The sequence below is a fragment of the Solanum pennellii genome, chromosome 9, assembly GCF_001406875.1.
Source record: "Solanum pennellii chromosome 9, SPENNV200".
Lineage (NCBI taxonomy): Eukaryota > Viridiplantae > Streptophyta > Magnoliopsida > Solanales > Solanaceae > Solanum > Solanum pennellii.
The window spans coordinates 37,243,291-37,262,904 of NC_028645.1; the positions used below are offsets into that span (position 1 = coordinate 37,243,291).

At 35.8% G+C, this 19,614-nt stretch overlaps 1 pseudogene; it reads left to right on the plus strand.

Moving 5' to 3' along the window:
• The first annotated feature begins 8,171 nt into the window (after nucleotides 1-8,171).
• On the plus strand, nucleotides 8,172-17,848 carry LOC107030126 (annotated as a pseudogene).
• Nucleotides 17,849-19,614: the final 1,766 nt, after the last annotated feature.

Below are 19,614 nucleotides of genomic sequence, written 5' to 3' on the forward strand. Positions count from 1 at the left end.
TTGTGTCCCTCTTTTCCACATCCAAAGAAAATATCGGTACCTAGTAGACACTCACCATAATGTTTCTTACCACAAGTGGCACATGTAGGCTTGCCATTTTGAGAACCACCTTCTTACTCAAACTTTACCTTAGAGCACTAGGTCCGTCTTGAGTTTGAACCCTCTTTTGAACCTAGGTTGCACTTTATCACTAGCACCACTCCTTTTCAGGTTTCTTGACATCCTTCTAAGTTTACACTCTTCAATTGATTGTGCATACACCATGAGTCTAGCTAAGGTCATATTATCATGTAGCATAACCGTACGACATTCTTCCCTCACTAAGTCAGTGACCCCGGTCACAAACCAACTAATTTCATCCCTTGGATTAGAGACTACGGATGGTGCATATTAGACAAAGTTGAGAATTTTAAAGAGTACACCTCAACACTCATATTTCCTTGTTTGAGATTGATAAACTCCTCTACTTTTACCTCCTTCCTCTCACGGGGAAAGTACTTACCAAGAAAAGCTTCCTTAAATTCTTCCCACCCAATAGGATCCGACTCCACTAGCGTATTATCCTTCCATTGAGTGTACCAAATTTGACACACATACCTCAATTGATACGAAGCCAACTCGGCCTTCTCCCTAGATGTAACCCCCATAGCACTCAATACCTTGTACACACCATCAAGGAACTCTTGGGGATCTTCATCTACCTTAGAGACAAGAAAGATTGGAGGATTCAACCTCACAAAGTCTCTCAAACTAGAGGTCATAGTGCTCTCCACAACATTCACCCTAGGCACCATACTCAAATTTATTTGAGTAGTCACGGCTTGGGCTATAGCAATCAAAGCATCTCTAACCTCCCTATTATACATCTCCAGAACCTCATTACCTGCTTCCACATTAGGAGCATTATCACCTTGAGGAGTAACTTGAGAACCTTATACACCTTGCCCATCTTGAATAACTTGCTTAACTTTCTTAACTTGCTCAACTTGAGGAGGAGCTTCTTTATTCACCCTTCCATTTTCCAACCTTCTAGCGTCCATCCTTCTAGTATTCATCTCCTAGTAACACAAGGAAACACATTAAGAAGGATACTCATAACATTTACTCTACCGCACGACATAGGAGTAGAAAAGAAGGAAAACTCTCTCGTCCTATAGACTCTCGCCCATAGATGTGTCACGACTCACACCGATGGTCAAGACCCTACTAGACGTGACTTGATGAGACTTTTTTATTCCTAAGACTACTTTCACCAACCTATGCTCTGACAAGCTTGTCACATCCCGAGACCACACCCTAGAAGTTAAGTCACAATCGTAGATTGTGACACGCGTACTCGACCTCTCAGAGGTCTCATACAATCCCTTCATATGATTCATCGCATATACATAATGAAAAGTAGTGTGAAATTAAAACTTTTCACAAAACAACATCATAGTATTTAAAAACTCTTTCATATAAAATTAATAGGAAATACTAAGTCTCAATCTCATCATCTTAAGACACAACAGTACTTGGGACACGACCCATACGAAATACAAAACATAGTACCATATGTTCTATACAACACTTCATAAAAGAAACATAAAATACATATATGCCCTCATGTAAAATGAGGACATACTTCAACTTCACTTGAAGAATCTTTTAAATCCAATTCTTCTTCCCAAATGCTCCACACCTACCAAGAACTATATAGATAGATAAAAGCATGAAATTAGTACAACCACAAGTACTAAGTATGACTTAATGCATAAAAATCATGAAAAATAGACATTTATTGGAAATATACATCGTTTCATTTAAATATCGTAATATCAACAAAAGAACAACATTTATCAACTTATAAACACATAACGAAACATTTAGAGAATTTAACACATTTTAAATAGGTACATTACGGTGACCTATATTCACTATACAGTGAATTGCTTCACTGTAACAGTGAAGTACTTTGTCTTACTTTTTTAACACTTCCTAGAATGTAGTCTTCCCCTAAAGCCATCCTAAGATTCACACAAGTCACACAAAGAGAGAAATACCCTCTCTAAATGTGCCTAATCGATCCTCAAGATTACACATAATGAGGCACATACACACTTACATTGCATAAACATACAAGACATACAACATATAGCAATCTCCCCTACCAAGGCTATCAAAAGACTTACTTAAGTACTCCTAGAAGAGAACCGTCATACACCCTCTTCAAGGAAACCTAAATAATCCTTAAGACTTCCTAAGTTTAGATCATGTCAAACCTAACAACCAACTTCCCTAACTAGAGTCATTCTCAAGACTTCCATAGATAAGACATGAAGAGATCATCATTTATGCCCACTTCACACTTTAAATAAGGAATTCTTAGGCCACTTAGATTAGGTACTCATAATTTACATCCTTTCTTAACATAAGTCATTAGTTCATTAAGAAACTTTCATCACATAAAGGACATTCAAATAATGGTATTGGAGAAGACATGGGGACTCTTACTAACACCTTCAAAGCCTATTATGCAATGTCTAGATAGCCTCTCATACCACCACCTAAACCTCATAGAACTTCTCTAATGTTAATATGTATACTATATGATGAGAATAGGAAATAATCGACATAGACCATGGTAGCAAAACATGGAATCCGGAGTTCTATCCTACTCCGATGAGGTTGATCTACTTGCCTGTGGTAGAACTTGGACACATCTCATGTAGGCACATGGTTAAGGAATATGAAGGGCTTCTTTGTATTCTAGACTCATACTTTAACTAGAACTACTTTTCTTGTCATACTCACTCGGTGCTAGCCTTCGTTCTCATAGATTAAGTCACACTAAGGTTCATACAAAAGGGTTCCATATCAAGTTCATAACCCAATTAGATTTACCCTACCAAAGAAAGGTACACTAGGGCTACCTCACTATGGCAACAAGAAGCTCATCATGACTTTCCAAAGGATTGATATGATGCCATTCAATCCAATCAACCTTATGTCCATCATTCATTACATGAAGGATACCATTATGACTTTCGACTTCATGTTTCATAACCTTACCACTAGGTTCAAGGTTTCACATAAAGGACCCTCTTATCATCATTCAAGGTATCGTATAACATTCATTCATTCAAGTTTAAGACTCTTTAAGTTCCTAGGTCAAGACATCACATACTCATATTCATATATGCATCAAGTAAGGGATACAAATCTACCGAAACAAGACACCACATACTTCACTTTAGCACATATAACATACATTCTTTAAACACTTAGAAATGACACTTTTAACACTATGTCAACCTATTCACTACTTTAACATCATCAACATAACTATTATAAACTCATATAGACAAGTTAGGAACAACCATGTATCAACTCTAAGACTACACACTTAACACATTGTCATAGCATAATATGATTATCTAAATAGCATCAATAGAATAACACATATTTCACATATATTTAGATATGATCATACATCACATAATCAACTACTCATTTCGACACATTACTTCAAATAGTGCCGACAAGGCCATGATAATCAATATACTTAAAATAACGCCGACAAGGCCGCATCAATTCACATAACACCGCCACCATAAGTGGACCAAACCAATCACAACATAATTGAAGTCTAAATAACATTAAATAAAAGGAAATAGGGCAGCGTACTACCACTTCATCCTCAACACTTCAATCCAATGACAAATCATCCAATTCAATATCATAATGCCCTTACCCATGACCACGGACATCAATTCAATACATAAATCATAAAAGTAGATGAAACTAGGTTAATTCATTATTGATCCAACAGTCTAAGACAAATTAGATATCAATTGAATACAATTCTTATATCATTAGAAAGCCCATAAGAAACTACAAATTAATTCATAAACATTAGACCAATATCAAGTAACCCATAAATTAGTCAAAAACTAGGGTTCATCAATTACACGGGTTCATAGGTTAATTAAGTTAAAATCATCTTAATAACCACATTCAATCACTAAACAATGATTAAAAACCATTAACGCAAGAACCGATGGTAGATCATGAAATAGGTCAATTTATCTTTTGAAAACTTTAGAAAACATCTTTGAAAGTTGGGCTCCTTGATGAAACGAGTTTCGAGGATCAAAAAACATACCATAAGAATGCTAATCCTCCAATTTGATGAAGAATCTTCACTCAAATCATCAATCCAAGCTCTTCCTTGAGTTTTAGCTTTAATGGAGTCTTAGGGAATTTCTAAGGGATTTTGGGGTTTTAATTTTGAAGAATGAAATCTTCTAAGTGTTAAAGACTTAAAAACATCTTCAAAATACCCAAAAGACCCCTTAGGAACCTCCAAAATACTTATTTGGAAGTGGGGTGAAATTAGAAGTTCACCCCTCACTTGGCAGTGAACCTGCGCAGGTAACCAGACCGATCGACGATTGCCCATCGACAGTCCGTCCCTTGACCAAAGGACCGTCCTGCTTGTCCGTGGTCTGGGACTGATACTTGTGTAAGGCTTCCTCCTTCCCCATGACTAACCCTCAGACGACAGTTGCCCATCGACGGGATCTTAGTACACACACGGACCGTCCTGTCCTCCGTCGATGGGTTCAGAGACTAGAAACTGGAGTTTTGCTCCCCAGGCTAAGTACCAGATGACGCCCACAACCTACGGGGCATCGACAAGGCCACTGTCCGTCATTTGTCATCCGTAGGTGGGACTGCCTTGAACAGTCTTAGCCACCAACATGGGTCCTTCCACAAGAACCCTTGGATGGTCCTTGGTGATATTTGCCCGGACGTTTCCAACCCAAACATGCTCGTATATGAGTTTATGACCTATTAAATATATTTTAACCAATACGAACACGTAAAACTCAACGAAAAATGCTTTGACACACAAGGTCATTTCAAGGCACATCTCCGAACGTCATGGTCGTCCTTGGACGTTTGACCTCCAAACTTCTCAAAACTTGAACACTGCCGATATACATCATATTAACTCATTTAAGGAACATATAACCTCATTAATCACACATAAACACATAGAACCACATATGATGCAGTTAGGTGACTTAGTCGTCGAACGTTTTGGTCGTCCCTTGACGTTTGACTTCCAATGCACCTAATCTCTTAGCTACTTCCTCAATACAACATTATAGACCTATTTAGTACCTTAGACCATCATGACCACAATGTTAGGCTCTAGTTCACCTATGTCATTTTCGGGATCTTACATCGAGCATACCATGCATATTTGATTACTATGTGGTCAAATGTTAGTCATAAGTGCTATAAGAGTTTCAATTTTAGGTGGTATATCTATTACCTTTTTACTGTAACTATTTATTATTTTACGTTTTGCCTTTCATAAACGTAGATTTTAATTTGTAGTGATGTCCCATTGCCTGGGACACTATTCGTGCTACATGTTGAAAAAGAGGTCTTGATTGTCTTTTGCAAAAGAAACATATGTTAATTCATATGAGGAGTGGTAAAATCCGATCTTCCTAGAGTGATTGGTTGTCGGTAGGTTTTACGTGCTTGAGTTTTATGTATAATTATTGGTATAGTTGTGGCCTTTTACCAATCAGTTGAGTTGCAGTATTTTAGAGACTTGTTAACATATCTTGTGGGTCGTCGCCTCTTCTATTAATAACCTTATTGAATTATTGTATATATTATTTTAGTTGCAACCTTGTCTGCTTGCTAGTTCTTTATCAGTGGTCTTGCCAGTTCTTTAGTTATGTAATGTTGTTGTGACCTTATCGATCCAGTTATTTTGTTTCAGTAGTTAATTGTGATGGCTTTGTTGGGTCCCGCTATTCTCTTTCTATTATATTTCAATGTCTATCTCTGCCGAATAAGGTATCTGGTGCTAGTTGCGGCTCCCCTAGTTTGGGGTGTGACAATGTGATAAGTTAATTTATCTCTTTTAAAATATAGCTTTATTAATAGTTCAACTTAAATATATTGTAAATTAAAAACGTAGTTTATTATAACAATTAGAATAATATTACAATAAATATTTGTGTACTAAAACATTAAGTTAAATATGATCATATACATAGTAATAATGTATTACTAAAAATTTTTTTTTTAAGAAAATTAAAAATGAATAATAAATTTATAAATTATTTAATTTAAAAATCATGGCATTTGAAAATATACGTGCAACACACGGGTTGAATAGAAGTATAATATTAAAGAAAGAGAAGAAAATTACCCTTGTTGTCTCATATTAGATGGACACTTTTCATTTTACACGATAATTAAAAAATCATTAATAAATTGATCAACTTTACTACTTTGCCCTTTGTTCATATTAATTAATTAGACTTTTGAAAAAAGAAAGTATTGGATCGTCAAAGTTGTTTAAAACTCCAAGGCCATAGTAAGGGTAAAATAAAATTTTTTTAATTAATACTATCCTACTTTAGTAAGTGATTAAGTAATATGAGATAAATTTTTTTAGTAAAATGTCCATCTAAATGGATACAAGAAGTATTTTTAAGAAAATAAAATAGAGATTTTGGTTGGAGTTGATTCTCTCTAAATATAGAAATCACCATATTTAGAGAATAAAATAAAGAATAGAGTTGGAAAGGTCTAAAAATGATGTTTTCATTCAATGGATGCACACCTCCCACCCCAACGTCCAACCCCAACAAAAAAAAATAGTATCATTTTCACCCTCTAACTTTGTTTTAAAAATTAAAATCCTCCCCTCAACTTTGAACAGCCATTAAACTCCCCTCTTTATTCCAACAAAGTATTTTAAATGCCTATTATACCCTTTTAATATCAACTCTTTTTTACTTTTTTTTTTAAATTATGATTTTCTTTGAATTCATGTAACAATTTTTTCACAAAAGCACAAACATTTTTTCTTGAACAGAAGTAAAGTGAGAAACATTAATCAAGTATATGAGCTAATGATGCTTTATAATGAAGTAAATAGCATAATAAAAAATATATTTATTTTTATGAATAATAATCAAAACACATATATTTATTTACAAAGGTAAAAATAACAGAGAATAATAACTATACAAATATATTTTGATGTAAAAATAAAAAATAATTAATTTAATTAAGGTCTAATTTTCATGTACTTTTTAAATTAAATCATTTTAAATTATAATTTATGTTTTGCATTAATGTCAGTTAGAACTTGTTTATTTATGTAGACAATAGAGAATTCTCCGGAGGTTTATTTTACTTTATCCTCATATTAAAAATAGTTATTTTAATTTAATTGTCCAATTAATAAAAGCAAAACAATTTTTAAATACTTTTTTTATTTCTACTCTTAATATTAAATATCTGGTTAATAGTTGTAGTAAAATTTGAAGTTTCAAAACATTATTAATAATGTTAGTTTAGTATATACACCTCTAATTAGTTTTTTAGGGGCATTATATCGGAAAACGGTCAAGTAATATGAAACAAATGGAACACAGAGTGGAGAAGGACAAAAACATCACATAAACTTTTAATGCCTAATATATTAAAACAACAATAATAAATATAATATTAATTTTTGTGACAAATTCATATAAATATTACTCTACTTATAATGTTAATAACTTAAATAGGATTATGCATACATGGGTTAAAAAATAAAATATATATAATATAAAAAGATACTCTCTTCATTTAAAAAAAATGAACTAGTTTGATTTAGAATGCAGTTAAATAATTTTTTTAATCTTGTGAATCTAAATTAAAGTTATGCCAGATCTACCAAAATATCCTTTAATCTTGTGGCCTTAAATATGTCACATAAAAAATTAAAATTAAAAAATTAAAAAAAAATAATGAATCACTCTTTTTAAAACAGATTAAAAAAATTACATTATTATTTTTTAAACAGAAGAAATATTACATACAAATGGTATAATAAGGGTACAATGGATAATACATAAAATAAAGGAACAGAGTTTGATGATTATTTGAAGTGGAGGGGAGAATTTGATTTTTAAAGTGAAGTTGGGGTGAGCAAAAATAATAATCTTCTGTTTTGCTTCAATTATTGACTCTTCTTTATTAGGTGAAAAGATATAAGATAACTAGCAAGAGAGAGAGAGAGAAAATTATCATTCTTGTTTGCAAATTACTCTTTAGCATTCAACAGGTAAAAGTAAAATATTTGTTTTGCTTTGCAGATTGCAAAAATGGATATTGGGTTAGTAGTTGGAGGTGCATTTCTGTCTTCAGCTTTGAATGTTCTCTTTGATAGGCTTGCTCTTAAGGGTGATTTGGTCAAGATGTTTCAGAAGCATATGGATGATGTTCGGATCGTAAAGAAACTGAGAATGACTTTGCTTGGTCTTCAAGCTGTGCTATGTAATGGAGAGAATAAGCATGCATCAAATCAATCTGTGAGCCAGTGGCTTGATGAGCTTAGAGTTGCTGTGGATTATCCAGAAAACTTGATGGAAGAAATCAATTATGAAGCTTTGAGGCTTAAGGTACAAAGTCAACATAAACATCTTGCACAAGTAAGTGACCTAAACATGTGCTTCAGTGATGATTTCTTTCTTAACATAAAGGAGAAGTTGGAAGACACTATTGAAACATTAAAGGATTTGCAAGAGCAAATTGGTCTCCTTGGCTTAAAGGAGCATTTTCGTTCAATTAAACAAGAAACTAGAACACCTTCAACTTCTTTGGTCGATGACTGTTTATTGTCTGAAGATGCAAATGGGAAAAAGTTTACTGTAGTTTCTATTGTTGTAATGGGAGGCGTGGGTAAAACAACACTTGCTAAAGTAGTTTACAATGATGAGAAGGTGAAGGACCATTTTCATTTGAAAGCTTGGTTTTGTGTTTCTGAGGTATATGATGCTTTCAGAATAAAAAAGGGTTACTTCAAGAAATTGGCTGATTGACTAGAAGTCTAATGATCAGCTACAAGTCAAATTGAAGGAAAGCTTAAAGGGAAAGAAGTTTCTTTTTGTTTTGGATGATGTGTGGAATGAAAACTACAACAAGTGGGATGACTTGAGAAATCTTTTTGTAGAAGGAGATATAGGAAGTAAGATCATTGTGACGATACGTAAAGAGAGTGTTGCCTTGATGATGGCAATTAAGCAAATAAGCTTGGACAATTTGTCTATTGAAGTCTCTTGGTCTTTATTTAAACGACATGCGGTTGAAAACAAGGACCCTATGGGACATCCAGAACTTGAAGTGGGAGAACAAATTGCAGCCAAGTGCAAAGGACTACCCTTAGCTCTGAAGACGCTCGCTGGCATGTTACGCTCCAAATCAGAGATTGAGGGGTGGAAACGTGTTTTAAGAAGTGAAATATGGGAGCTGCCAAACAAGTTATTCATCTGTGGATTGCAAATGGTATTATACTGCAGGAAGATAAAATAATTAAAGATTCAGGCCGCCAATACTTTCTCGAGTTGAGTTCAAGATCATTATTCGAAAGGGTCCCAAATCCTTCTCAAGGGAACATTGAGAAATTCTTAATGCATGACCTTGTCAATGATTTAACCCAAATTGCATCTTCAAAACTTTGTATCAGATTGGAAGAAAGCCAATGGTCTCATATGTTGGAAAAAGCTCGACACTTATCATATTCAATGAAAAGTATCGACTTTGAGAAATTGACACCCCTCTACAAATTGGAGCATCTGAAGAAATTGCTTCCAATCAGTTTCCAACATGGTGCTTCATTTAGAAATAGGGTGTTGTATAACATATTTCCAAGTCTGACATCCCTAAGGGCATTAGCGTTGTCAAATTATGGGACTGTGGAGTTGTCGGATGCATTGTTTATCAAATTAAAGTTCCTCAGATTTTTGGACCTTTCTCAGATAGTGATTAAAAGGTTGTCGGATTCCATTTGTGCATTGAATAACTTGGAGAGACTTCTCCTATCACATTGTGATCATCGTGAGGAGATACCAATTGCAGATGGAAAGGTTGATCAACTTGCATCATCTTGACAGAAGCAACACATCTTTCTTGGTGATGCCGCTACACCTGAGCAAGTTGAAGAGCCTCCATGTGCTAGTGGGAGCTAAGTTTCTTCAAGGTGGATCGAGCATGGAAGATTTGGGTGAACTGCATAGCTTGTATGGATCTCTATCTATTCTAGAGTTGCAAAATGTGGTTGATCGAAAGGATTCTCTGAAGGCAAGGACGAGGGAGAAGAATCATGTTGAGAAATTAGCTATGAAGTGGAGTGAAAGTAGTGCCAACAATTCACAAACTGAAAGAGACATACTTGATGAGCTACGCCCACACACAAACATAAAACAACTCTAAATCACCGGATATAGAGGGACAAAATTTCCAAATTGGCTAGCTGATCATTCGTTTCTTAAGCTAGTTGAATTGTCTCTTAGCAAATGCAGGGACTGTGATTCCTTGCCAGCACTAGGACAACTCCCTTCTTAGAAATTCCTTTCCATTAGAGAGATGCATCAATTACAAAGGTCACGGAAGAATTCTATGGCAGTTCATCCTCCAAATAGCCTTTTTACTCTCTTCAGAAGCTTGAATTTGCAAATATGCCCAAGTGGAAGCAATGGCATGTACTAGCAAATAAGAACCTTTCAATTATATATTGCCCTGAACTCAGTCTAGAGACACCCATCCAACATTCAAGGTTTCAAGTTATTGGTTCTCCTAAGGTTGGATTATTGAGGGAATGAAACAGATTGTTGAATTATCTATTATTGGTTGCAATTCTCTTACAAGTTGATATAAAATTGGTGTTTTGATGATAGACAGGAAATGCAAGTAAAACAAATTGATGCAGCCACAAGCAGTAAAATATCGCAGCTAGAGATCGCACAAATTTTCACGAAAATGCAGCATATTGACACGGTCCAATTAATGCGAAAGATACAAGTTGATACAAATAAGGAAACCTTAATTATTAAAGATACAAGTTGATGCAAATAAGGAAACTTTAATAATTAAGGAAGGAAGTTGTATATAAAAGGGATTGTACAAAAGAAGTAATCCTTGTTTAAATACAATTTCCTTACCTTATTTGATAAGGATTCAAGGCAGCAGGAATATGTATAAAAAGAGGACATATGCAGGTGAAGAATTCCACGACTTCACATAGAGAGAAAAGTGAGATTTATTCATGGAGCAGAAGTCTTCAAGATCAATATNGAAGAATCCCACGACTTCACATAGAGAGAAAAGTGAGAATTATTCATCAAACTGAAGTCTTCAAGATCGATAGGTTTGATACGTTTAAAACGTTCTTGAGTGAGAAGGTTTTAACGTGTAGAACTATCTTCTTGTCTTGTTCTTAATTGTATTTACAGCGTATTGTACAAAGGGTGGGTTTGGCTCTTTGTAGGGTTGAGTTTCTGTGAGGATTGTAACAAAAGGTGGGTTTGGCCTTTTGGAGAGCTCGATTGGAGTCAATCGAGAGAGGTGGTAGAGTTAAGACTTTTTGATTATTGAGTTGTAATCACAAAATCTTATAGTTGAATTAATAAAACGAGGTTTTTCCTTCCTTGAGTAAGGAAGGTTTTTAACTTAATACGTGTTTGTGTCTTTACTTAAAAGCAACTTAAAAGAACCTGGTTCTTGTTCTGGGGTAAGGATTCTTCAATTGGTATCAGAGCAGGTCTTTTCGATAAAAGATTCACACCTTGAAAAAGACTCAATGGCAGCACCACCTACCCCACAAGAAGGAGCTTCACAAACACGACCACCACTGTTCAATGGCAAATATTATGGATAGTGGAAAAATCGTATGATGGACCATCTTATTGGCGAGAACCCTGATTTATGGGGAGTAATTCTAGATGGCCCAACCATACCTATGAAAACCGCAACTGATGGAATTACCAAAATTCCAAAGGAAAGAAAAGAATGGAATGCTGAAGACAAGCTTGCAATTCAAAACAATGCCAAAGCCAAGAAAATTCTGATCTGTGGCATAGGACCAGACGAATACAATCGAATCTCGTCTTGTCAAGATGCCAAAGCCATATGGGAAACACTACAAACCGCTTATGAGGGAACAACGCAAGTCAAGAAATCTAAAATTGATAACTTGAACAGTCAATATGTGCTGTTCAGGATGGCAGAAGGAGAGACTATTCAAGACATGCACACCAGGTTCACTTCCATCATTAATGAGATATACTCCTTATGAGAGATAGTTCCTAATGGAAAGGCAGTAAGGAAACTCTTGAGTGTCCTTCCTGAAACTTGGGAAAGCAAAGTCGAGGCTATCACTGAAGCCCGCGACCTAGACTCACTGGCCATGGATGAGTTAATTGGTAATCTCATCACATACGAACTCAAGAAAAACCAAGAAAAGGAAATTGGAGGAAAAAGAAAGGAAAGGAACCTGGTTCTAAAGGCTACTACATCAGATGATTTTGAAGATGAAAATATTGCCCTCATAACCAAAAGGTTCACCAGAATGCTAAAGAGAGGGCAGGCCTTTTAAAAGAAAACCTCTCAAAAACCATCTGAAAACACTAAAGACCAGGTTTGTCATAAGTGTGGGAGCCCAGATCACTTCATCAAATTCTGTCCACTTTGGGCCTTAGAGCAGAAAAAGGCAAAATTTGAGAAGGGCAAAGAAATAAAAAAGGATAAGTTTGTCCTCTCAAACAGACAACTCAAGAGGCAGATATTTCAATGAAGAGGGCCTTTGCAGCAATAGGGAACTCATCTGATGAAGAGTCTGAGGGTGATGAGACAGAAAATNTGATAACTTGAACAGGCAATATGAGCTGTTCAGGATGGCAGAAGGAGAGACTATTCAAGACATGAACACCAGGTTCACCTCCATCATTAATGAGATGTACTCCTTAGGAGAGATAGTTCCTAACGGAAAGGCAGTAAGGAAACTCTTGAGTGTCCTTCCTGAAACTTGGGAAAGCAATATCGAGGCTATCACTGAAGTCCGCGACCTAGATTCACTGGCCATGGATGAGTTAATTGGTAATCTCATCACATACGAACTCAAGAAAAACCAAGAAAAAGAAATTGGAGGAAAAAGAAAGGAAAGGAACCTGGTTCTAAAGGCTACTACATCAGATGATTTTGAAGATGAAAATATTGCCCTCATAACCAAAAGGTTCACCAGAATGCTAAAGAGAGGGCAGGCCTTTCAAAAGAAAACCTCTCAAAAACCATCTGAAAACACTAAAGACCAGGTTTGTCATAAGTGTGGGAGCCCGGATCGCTTCATTAAATTCTGTCCACTTTGGGCTTTAGAGCAGAAAAAGGCAAACTTTGAGAAGGGCGAAGACATCAAGAAAGATAAGTTTGTCCCCTCAAACAGAAGAATGACAACTCAAGAGGCAGATATCTCAATGAAAAAGGCTTTTGCAGCAATGGGGTATTCATCTGATGAAGAGTCTGAGGGTGATGAGACAAAAAACAAGTCCTTTCTTGCTCTAGAACAAGAAGATAGTTAAGACTTTCTTGCTCTTGTAGCAGTGGAAACCAAGGAAGAAAAGGAAACCTGCAGATCACAAGAAACAATACTAGCACTCATGGATGGATCAGATTCTGAAGAGGATAAAGAAGAAGAAGATATGAATGAAAAGGATAGTCTTCATCACATACAAGACAATCTAATCTCATACACAAAAAGGGAGCTAGAATCTTTACTCTACACTCTAATTGATGCATATAAAACCATAGACTCAAAAAGGGAATTGATAATGGAAGACTATGCATCACTGAGAGAAGAAAACAAGAATCTTGAAAAACAAAATCTTCATCTTTTATCAAAAAATACTGAACTAGGTAAAAACCTAGACTTGGTAACTAAGAGGAATGAAGCACTCTCCAAAGAGCTTCTTGTGACTAGAACTGAAGCTGAAAATGGAATGAGATGGACCAGGTCCTCCATATTTCTTGGCAACATTCACAAGAATCGCACATCTGAGAGACATGGGATAGGTTTTGATAGAACTAGCTCTCAAGTAAAAAATCCCAACATAGATTGTCTATGCATGCACTGTGGGCTGGTAGGGCATAAAAGTCATGATTGTCAAAGAAAACAAAATGCTCATAACAAAAATTTGAAATCTTTGAGAAAACCTCATCATGAGAAAACCAATGAGCAAAAACAAATTCCTACAGTCAAATATCTTCCTAGATGGGCTAGAAGAAATCTTATCCATCCATTCTCTAAGCATAAATCAAAGTAGATTTGGGTACCAAAATCTAATCCCCAAAATTAAACTGCAGGGATCAGTGAAGAGGAAGCAACAACAATGGTACTTGGATAGTGCATGTTCCAGACACATGACTGGAGATAAAAGAAGCTTCCTCTCACTCAAGAACATCAAAGGAGGAAACGTTGCCTATGGTAATGAAACTAGAAGTGAAGTTGAGGGAAATTCAGAGGATGAACAGAATGAGGGAACCTGCTCCAAGCCATTAGAAAAAAAAATGGGAAGAAGAATCTATACCCTCTCATAAAACACCTGAAATAGGAGATAAGTCCACTAATGAAACTGGTTCGTCTGCACCTCAAGGGCCAGTAAGTATTCAAACTCACAGTTGGAAACATCAAAGCTCTCACCCTTTGCAATACATTCTTACTCCTCTTAACTCAGGCATCTCTACAAGATCCAAATTACGTAGCATGTGTGCATTCTCTGCCTATATATCCCTGATTGAGCCTAAAAATATAAAGGAAGCACTACTAGACTCTGATTGGATTAGTGCCATGCAAGGAGAACTCAACCAGTTTGAAAGAAGCAGAGTATGGAACCTGGTTCCAAAACCTCAAAACAGGACGGTAATAGGAACTAGGTGGGTGTTTAGAAACAAGCACCTAGAGCATGGTATGATCGATTGTCTACTTTCCTTCTCACACATGGATATACAAGAGGAAAAATTGATAATACACTGTTCCTTCGAAAACAAGGTAAAGATCTGTTCATAGTCCAAGTATATGTAGATGATATCATATTTGGAGGAACCAATGACTTACTGGGAGTAGAATTTGCTCAATTAATGAATAGTGAGTTTGAGATGAGTATGATGGGAGAGTTAAACTTCTTTTTGGAACTCCAAATTAAGCAAACTCCAGTTGGAACATCAATCCATCAACAAAAGTACATCAAGGAATTACTGAAGAAGTATGATATGAATGAAGCTAAGTCAAATGACACACCTATTGGGACAACAACAAAGCTTGATAAAGATGAACCAGGTTCACCAGTAAATGACACTAAATATAGAGGTATGATTGGATCACTCTTATACCTTACTGCCAGTAGACCTGATATAGTGTTCAGTGTTGGTCTATGTGCACGGTTTCAGTCTTGTCCCAAGGTATCACATCTAAAAGCTGTCAAAAGAATCTTGAGATATTTAAAAGGAAACATAGTAATGAAGTTCTATAAAACTGAGGATCAAGTTGCTGATATTTTCACCAAGGCACTGGGAAGAGAATCATTTCAGAAAAATATACTTGAGTTAGGGCTCATCTTTTTAGATTGAATTCTGTCCAACCAAGTTCTAAGGAGATATGAACCAGGTTCAGTCAAGTTGGTTCTACAACTGCTTTACACTGGCTGAGCTTCAATTGTTGCTATGGATGATATTTGGTTTTGTTTAGCCGCTGTTGGACTCTTTTTGATTTGTCAAAAGGGGGAAGATATATGTTGCACATATATGTTGCATTACACAGGTTTGTCTTCATCAAAAAGGGGGAATTTGATAGAATCCTAATTCTACAAGTTCATATAAAATTGGTGTTTTGATGATAGACAGGAAATGCAAGTAAAACAAATTGATGCAGCCACAAGCAGTAAAATATCGCAGCTAGAGATCACACAAATTGTCACGAAAATGCAGCATATTGACACGGTCCAATTAATGCGAAAGATACAAGTTGATACAAATAAGGAAACCTTAATTATTAAAGATACAAGTTGATGCAAATAAGGAAACTTTAATAATTAAGGAAGGAAGTTGTATATAAAAGGGATTGTACAAAAGAAGTAATCCTTGTTTAAATACAATTTCCTTACCTTATTTGATAAAGATTCAAGGCAGCAGGAATATGTATAAAAAGAGGACATATGCAGGTGAAGAATTCCACGACTTCACATAGAGAGAAAAGTGAGATTTATTCATGGAGCAGAAGTCTTCAAGATCAATAGGTTTGCTAAGTTTAAAAAGTTCTTGAGTGAGAAAGTTTTAAACGTGTAAGACTATCTTCTTGTTTCGTTCTTGATTGTAAGTTACGAGTTATTGTACAAGGAGTGGGTTTGGCTTCTTGTAGGGTTGAGTTTCTGTGAGAGTTGTACAAGGAGTGGGTTTGGCTTCTTGTAGGGTTGAGTTTTTGTGAGAGTTGTACAAGGAGTGGGTTTGGCTTCTTGTAGGGTTGAGTTTCTGTGAGAGTTGTAACAAAAGGTGGGTTTGACATTTTGAGAGTAGAAGTCGATTGTAGTCAATCGAGAGAGGTAGTAGTTGTAAGGCTTTTTGATTATTGAGTTGTAATCATAAAATCTTATAGTTGAATTAATAAAACGAGGTTTTTCCTTCCTTGAGTGAGGAAGGTTTTTAATTTAATAAGTGTTTGTGTCTTTACTTAAAAGCAACTTACAAGAACCTGGTTCTTGTTCTGGGGTAAGGATTCTTCACCTTACATTTTAGCATACTTCCCAGTACCTTGAAGAGAATACAGATATCTCGATGCCTGAAATTGAAATTGGAGGTGCCAATTAGTTCTTATAACATGTTTGTTGAGGACTTGAGACTTGAAGAATGTGATTGTATAGATGGTATATCACCTGAGTTACTCCCAAGAGCACGCAAATTGAATGTATCTAATTGCCACAATATTACTAGGTTTTTTATTCTTACTTCCACTTAAAGTTTCTATTTGTAAGAATCTTGAAAAACTTCCGGTTGTGTTTTCATCTGCGATGACGTCATTGAGTATTGACTACTGTGAGAAGCTGAAGTGGCTTCCAGATCATATGCAGGAACTCCTTCCATCTCTTAAAGGACTGCATCTTTCTAATTTTCCAGAGATAGAGTGCTTTCCTCAAAAAGGATTGCCCTTCAATTTACAACAACTTATGATCATTAATTGCAAGAAACTGGTGAATGTCCAAAAGGGTGGTGTTTACAAAGACTCCCTCATCTCAGAGAGTTAGAATTAGTGATCTATCATGACGGCAGTGACAAAGAGATGGAACATTGGGAGTTACCTTGCTCTATCCGAAGACATGAGGTATCCAATCTGAAAACATTGAGCATCCAAGATCTCAAAAGCCTCACCTCTCTTGAATTTCTATAGATTGCTTCTTTACCTCAAATCCATTCACTTCTGGAAGAATGGCTGCTTCCCTCCTCTCTTTCTGTGCTATATTTATATGGCCATCATGAGCTCAATTCACTAGGACTTTGTTACCTCACTTCGCTTCTACGTCTACGCATAGGCAATTGCTGTAATCTCCAATCACTTCCCGAATTAGCACTGCCCTTCTCCCTCTCTCATTTGACCATCAAGTCTTTCCATAATCTCTGATCACTTTCCGAATCAGCACTGCCCTCCGCCCTCTGAGCTGACCATTAAGTGTTGCCGTAATCTCCGATCACTTTCTGAATCAGAATTGCCCTCCTCCCTCTCTAAGCTGACCATATTGCCCCAATCTCCAATAACTTACTAAATCAGCACTGCCCTCCTCCCTCTCTGAGCTGACCATCAGAAATTGCCCTAATCTCCAATCCCTTCCTGTAAAAGGGGTCCCCTCTTCCCTCTCTGAACTATGGATTTTCCGCTGTCCATTGCTCAGACCACTACTAGAATTTCAGAAGGGGGAAATACTGGCAGAATATTGCTCGTATTCCCTTCATATTTGTCGATGGTTAACACCTGTAATGTTTAAAACGATGGTGCTTTGACAAATGTAAGTTATTCTTTTCCCTCAGAAGCTTTTTACTTTTGCTTACTTCACTTTGCTTTTATGTTAATTATTTTCATTTCTAAAACCTTGTTGAGCAGTGTGGAGTGTCTACTGCTCAAACCACTGCTAGTGACCAAAAATTTCTCATATTTCCACCATATATGTTGATTGGGAGAACCTGAAATATTTAAAATGGGTGGTGCTCCTACAGATATGTAAGTTATACTATTCCTTAGTATCTTTTGATTTTTGGTTACTTCTATTTGCTTGCCTGTTAAATCTTTTGGACCAGTGTGTAGCATTTATTACCTCTGTGAAGTTGACGAAATATCTTTAGATCAGAAAAAACTCCTTATATTTGCAATCCTCAACAAAAATTGAAACATTGTGAACGAAATCTGTTATAGGCAGGAATTGAGATAATTTGCTCCAGAGTTGTCACCAGGATGTTTATCGCCCTTGGAGATTCATCACAAAAGCAATTCATATATTCTTGTGAAAATCTCACTCTTCATGACCTATGTTCTCTCTCAAATCTTCCAGACTGGATGTTTATTTGCCATCATGAAAGCTTTTCCACATTTTCGTCTCTTCTACAGAGATAAAGGGCCCAAGAATGCAACCTCACTTTCTCAATTTGGTAGCCAAGACCTTGACAAGATTTAATCAAGTTTGAAATTTAAAGAAATTGAAAACGACTTTGAATGCCTACTTTCATTATTGCGCCATGTTGAACCATATTGATATCAAATTTGATGCCGCTGCATTTTCCATCAGGTTTTTTGTTTGTTGTGGTATTGAAGATCCAGCATATTAATATTATATTTTTGGTTTCGATACCCAGAGAACTTTGGAGATTATGAAGTTCCTTTAAAGTTATGCCCATTACTCAACCTTGAGTGACACCTCACAGCTAGCCATAAAGTCAAGGAAGTATATCATACCCAGGATGACTTCAAAGTCAGATAACAAAATAATGATTTACTCGTGTTTTAGTTACCAAGATTGTATTTTTAAGTAATAGTTTGCACTCTCATAAATCAGCGAAATAGATGTCCTTCATTGGCACTCTCATTAATCATCAACCAGTGAAACAAAGAAATTGTGGTTCAAAAATTCCAATGACACCCATATCTTAAAAAAAGACATCAACAGAAGAGACAAATTCAACCCCACACCCATTTCAACCCAAGTTTTCGATTCCTGCTTTACCTGATGAGAAGAAGTTTATGGGTGAGAAAGGTCCAAAGGTATATATATTTTTTCTTCTTTCTCAACGCAACACTTTTATTGGTTTTTCCCTGCTTTTCGTCACAATGATGTCCGAGTATATCAGTTGTGTATTGTTATTCAGCTACTTAAAGTGGGAAATCACTTCTGATTTGAGCTTTAAATTTATCTTTATTGTAATTATTTTGTATTTTTTCCTTAAAATCTAAATCTGATTTTTTTAATAACAACAACACAGCCTATCTGTACTTGAATTTTTTCTATTCAAATTGTTTTGCTACTACAGTATTTGTGTCAAGCCTAATTGATATTGTTCATATTCATGGAACATACTATAATTATTTGAAGGGATAACATCTTGGTTACTCAACTATGAGTTTTTTTCCTCAGAAAGTCACTCAACTTTTATTTTGAATACAAAAGTCACTCAACTATGATTTTTTCTCAGAAAGTCACCCAACTTCGATTTTTAGCCAAAAAATCACTCAAATGTGGAAGTTTT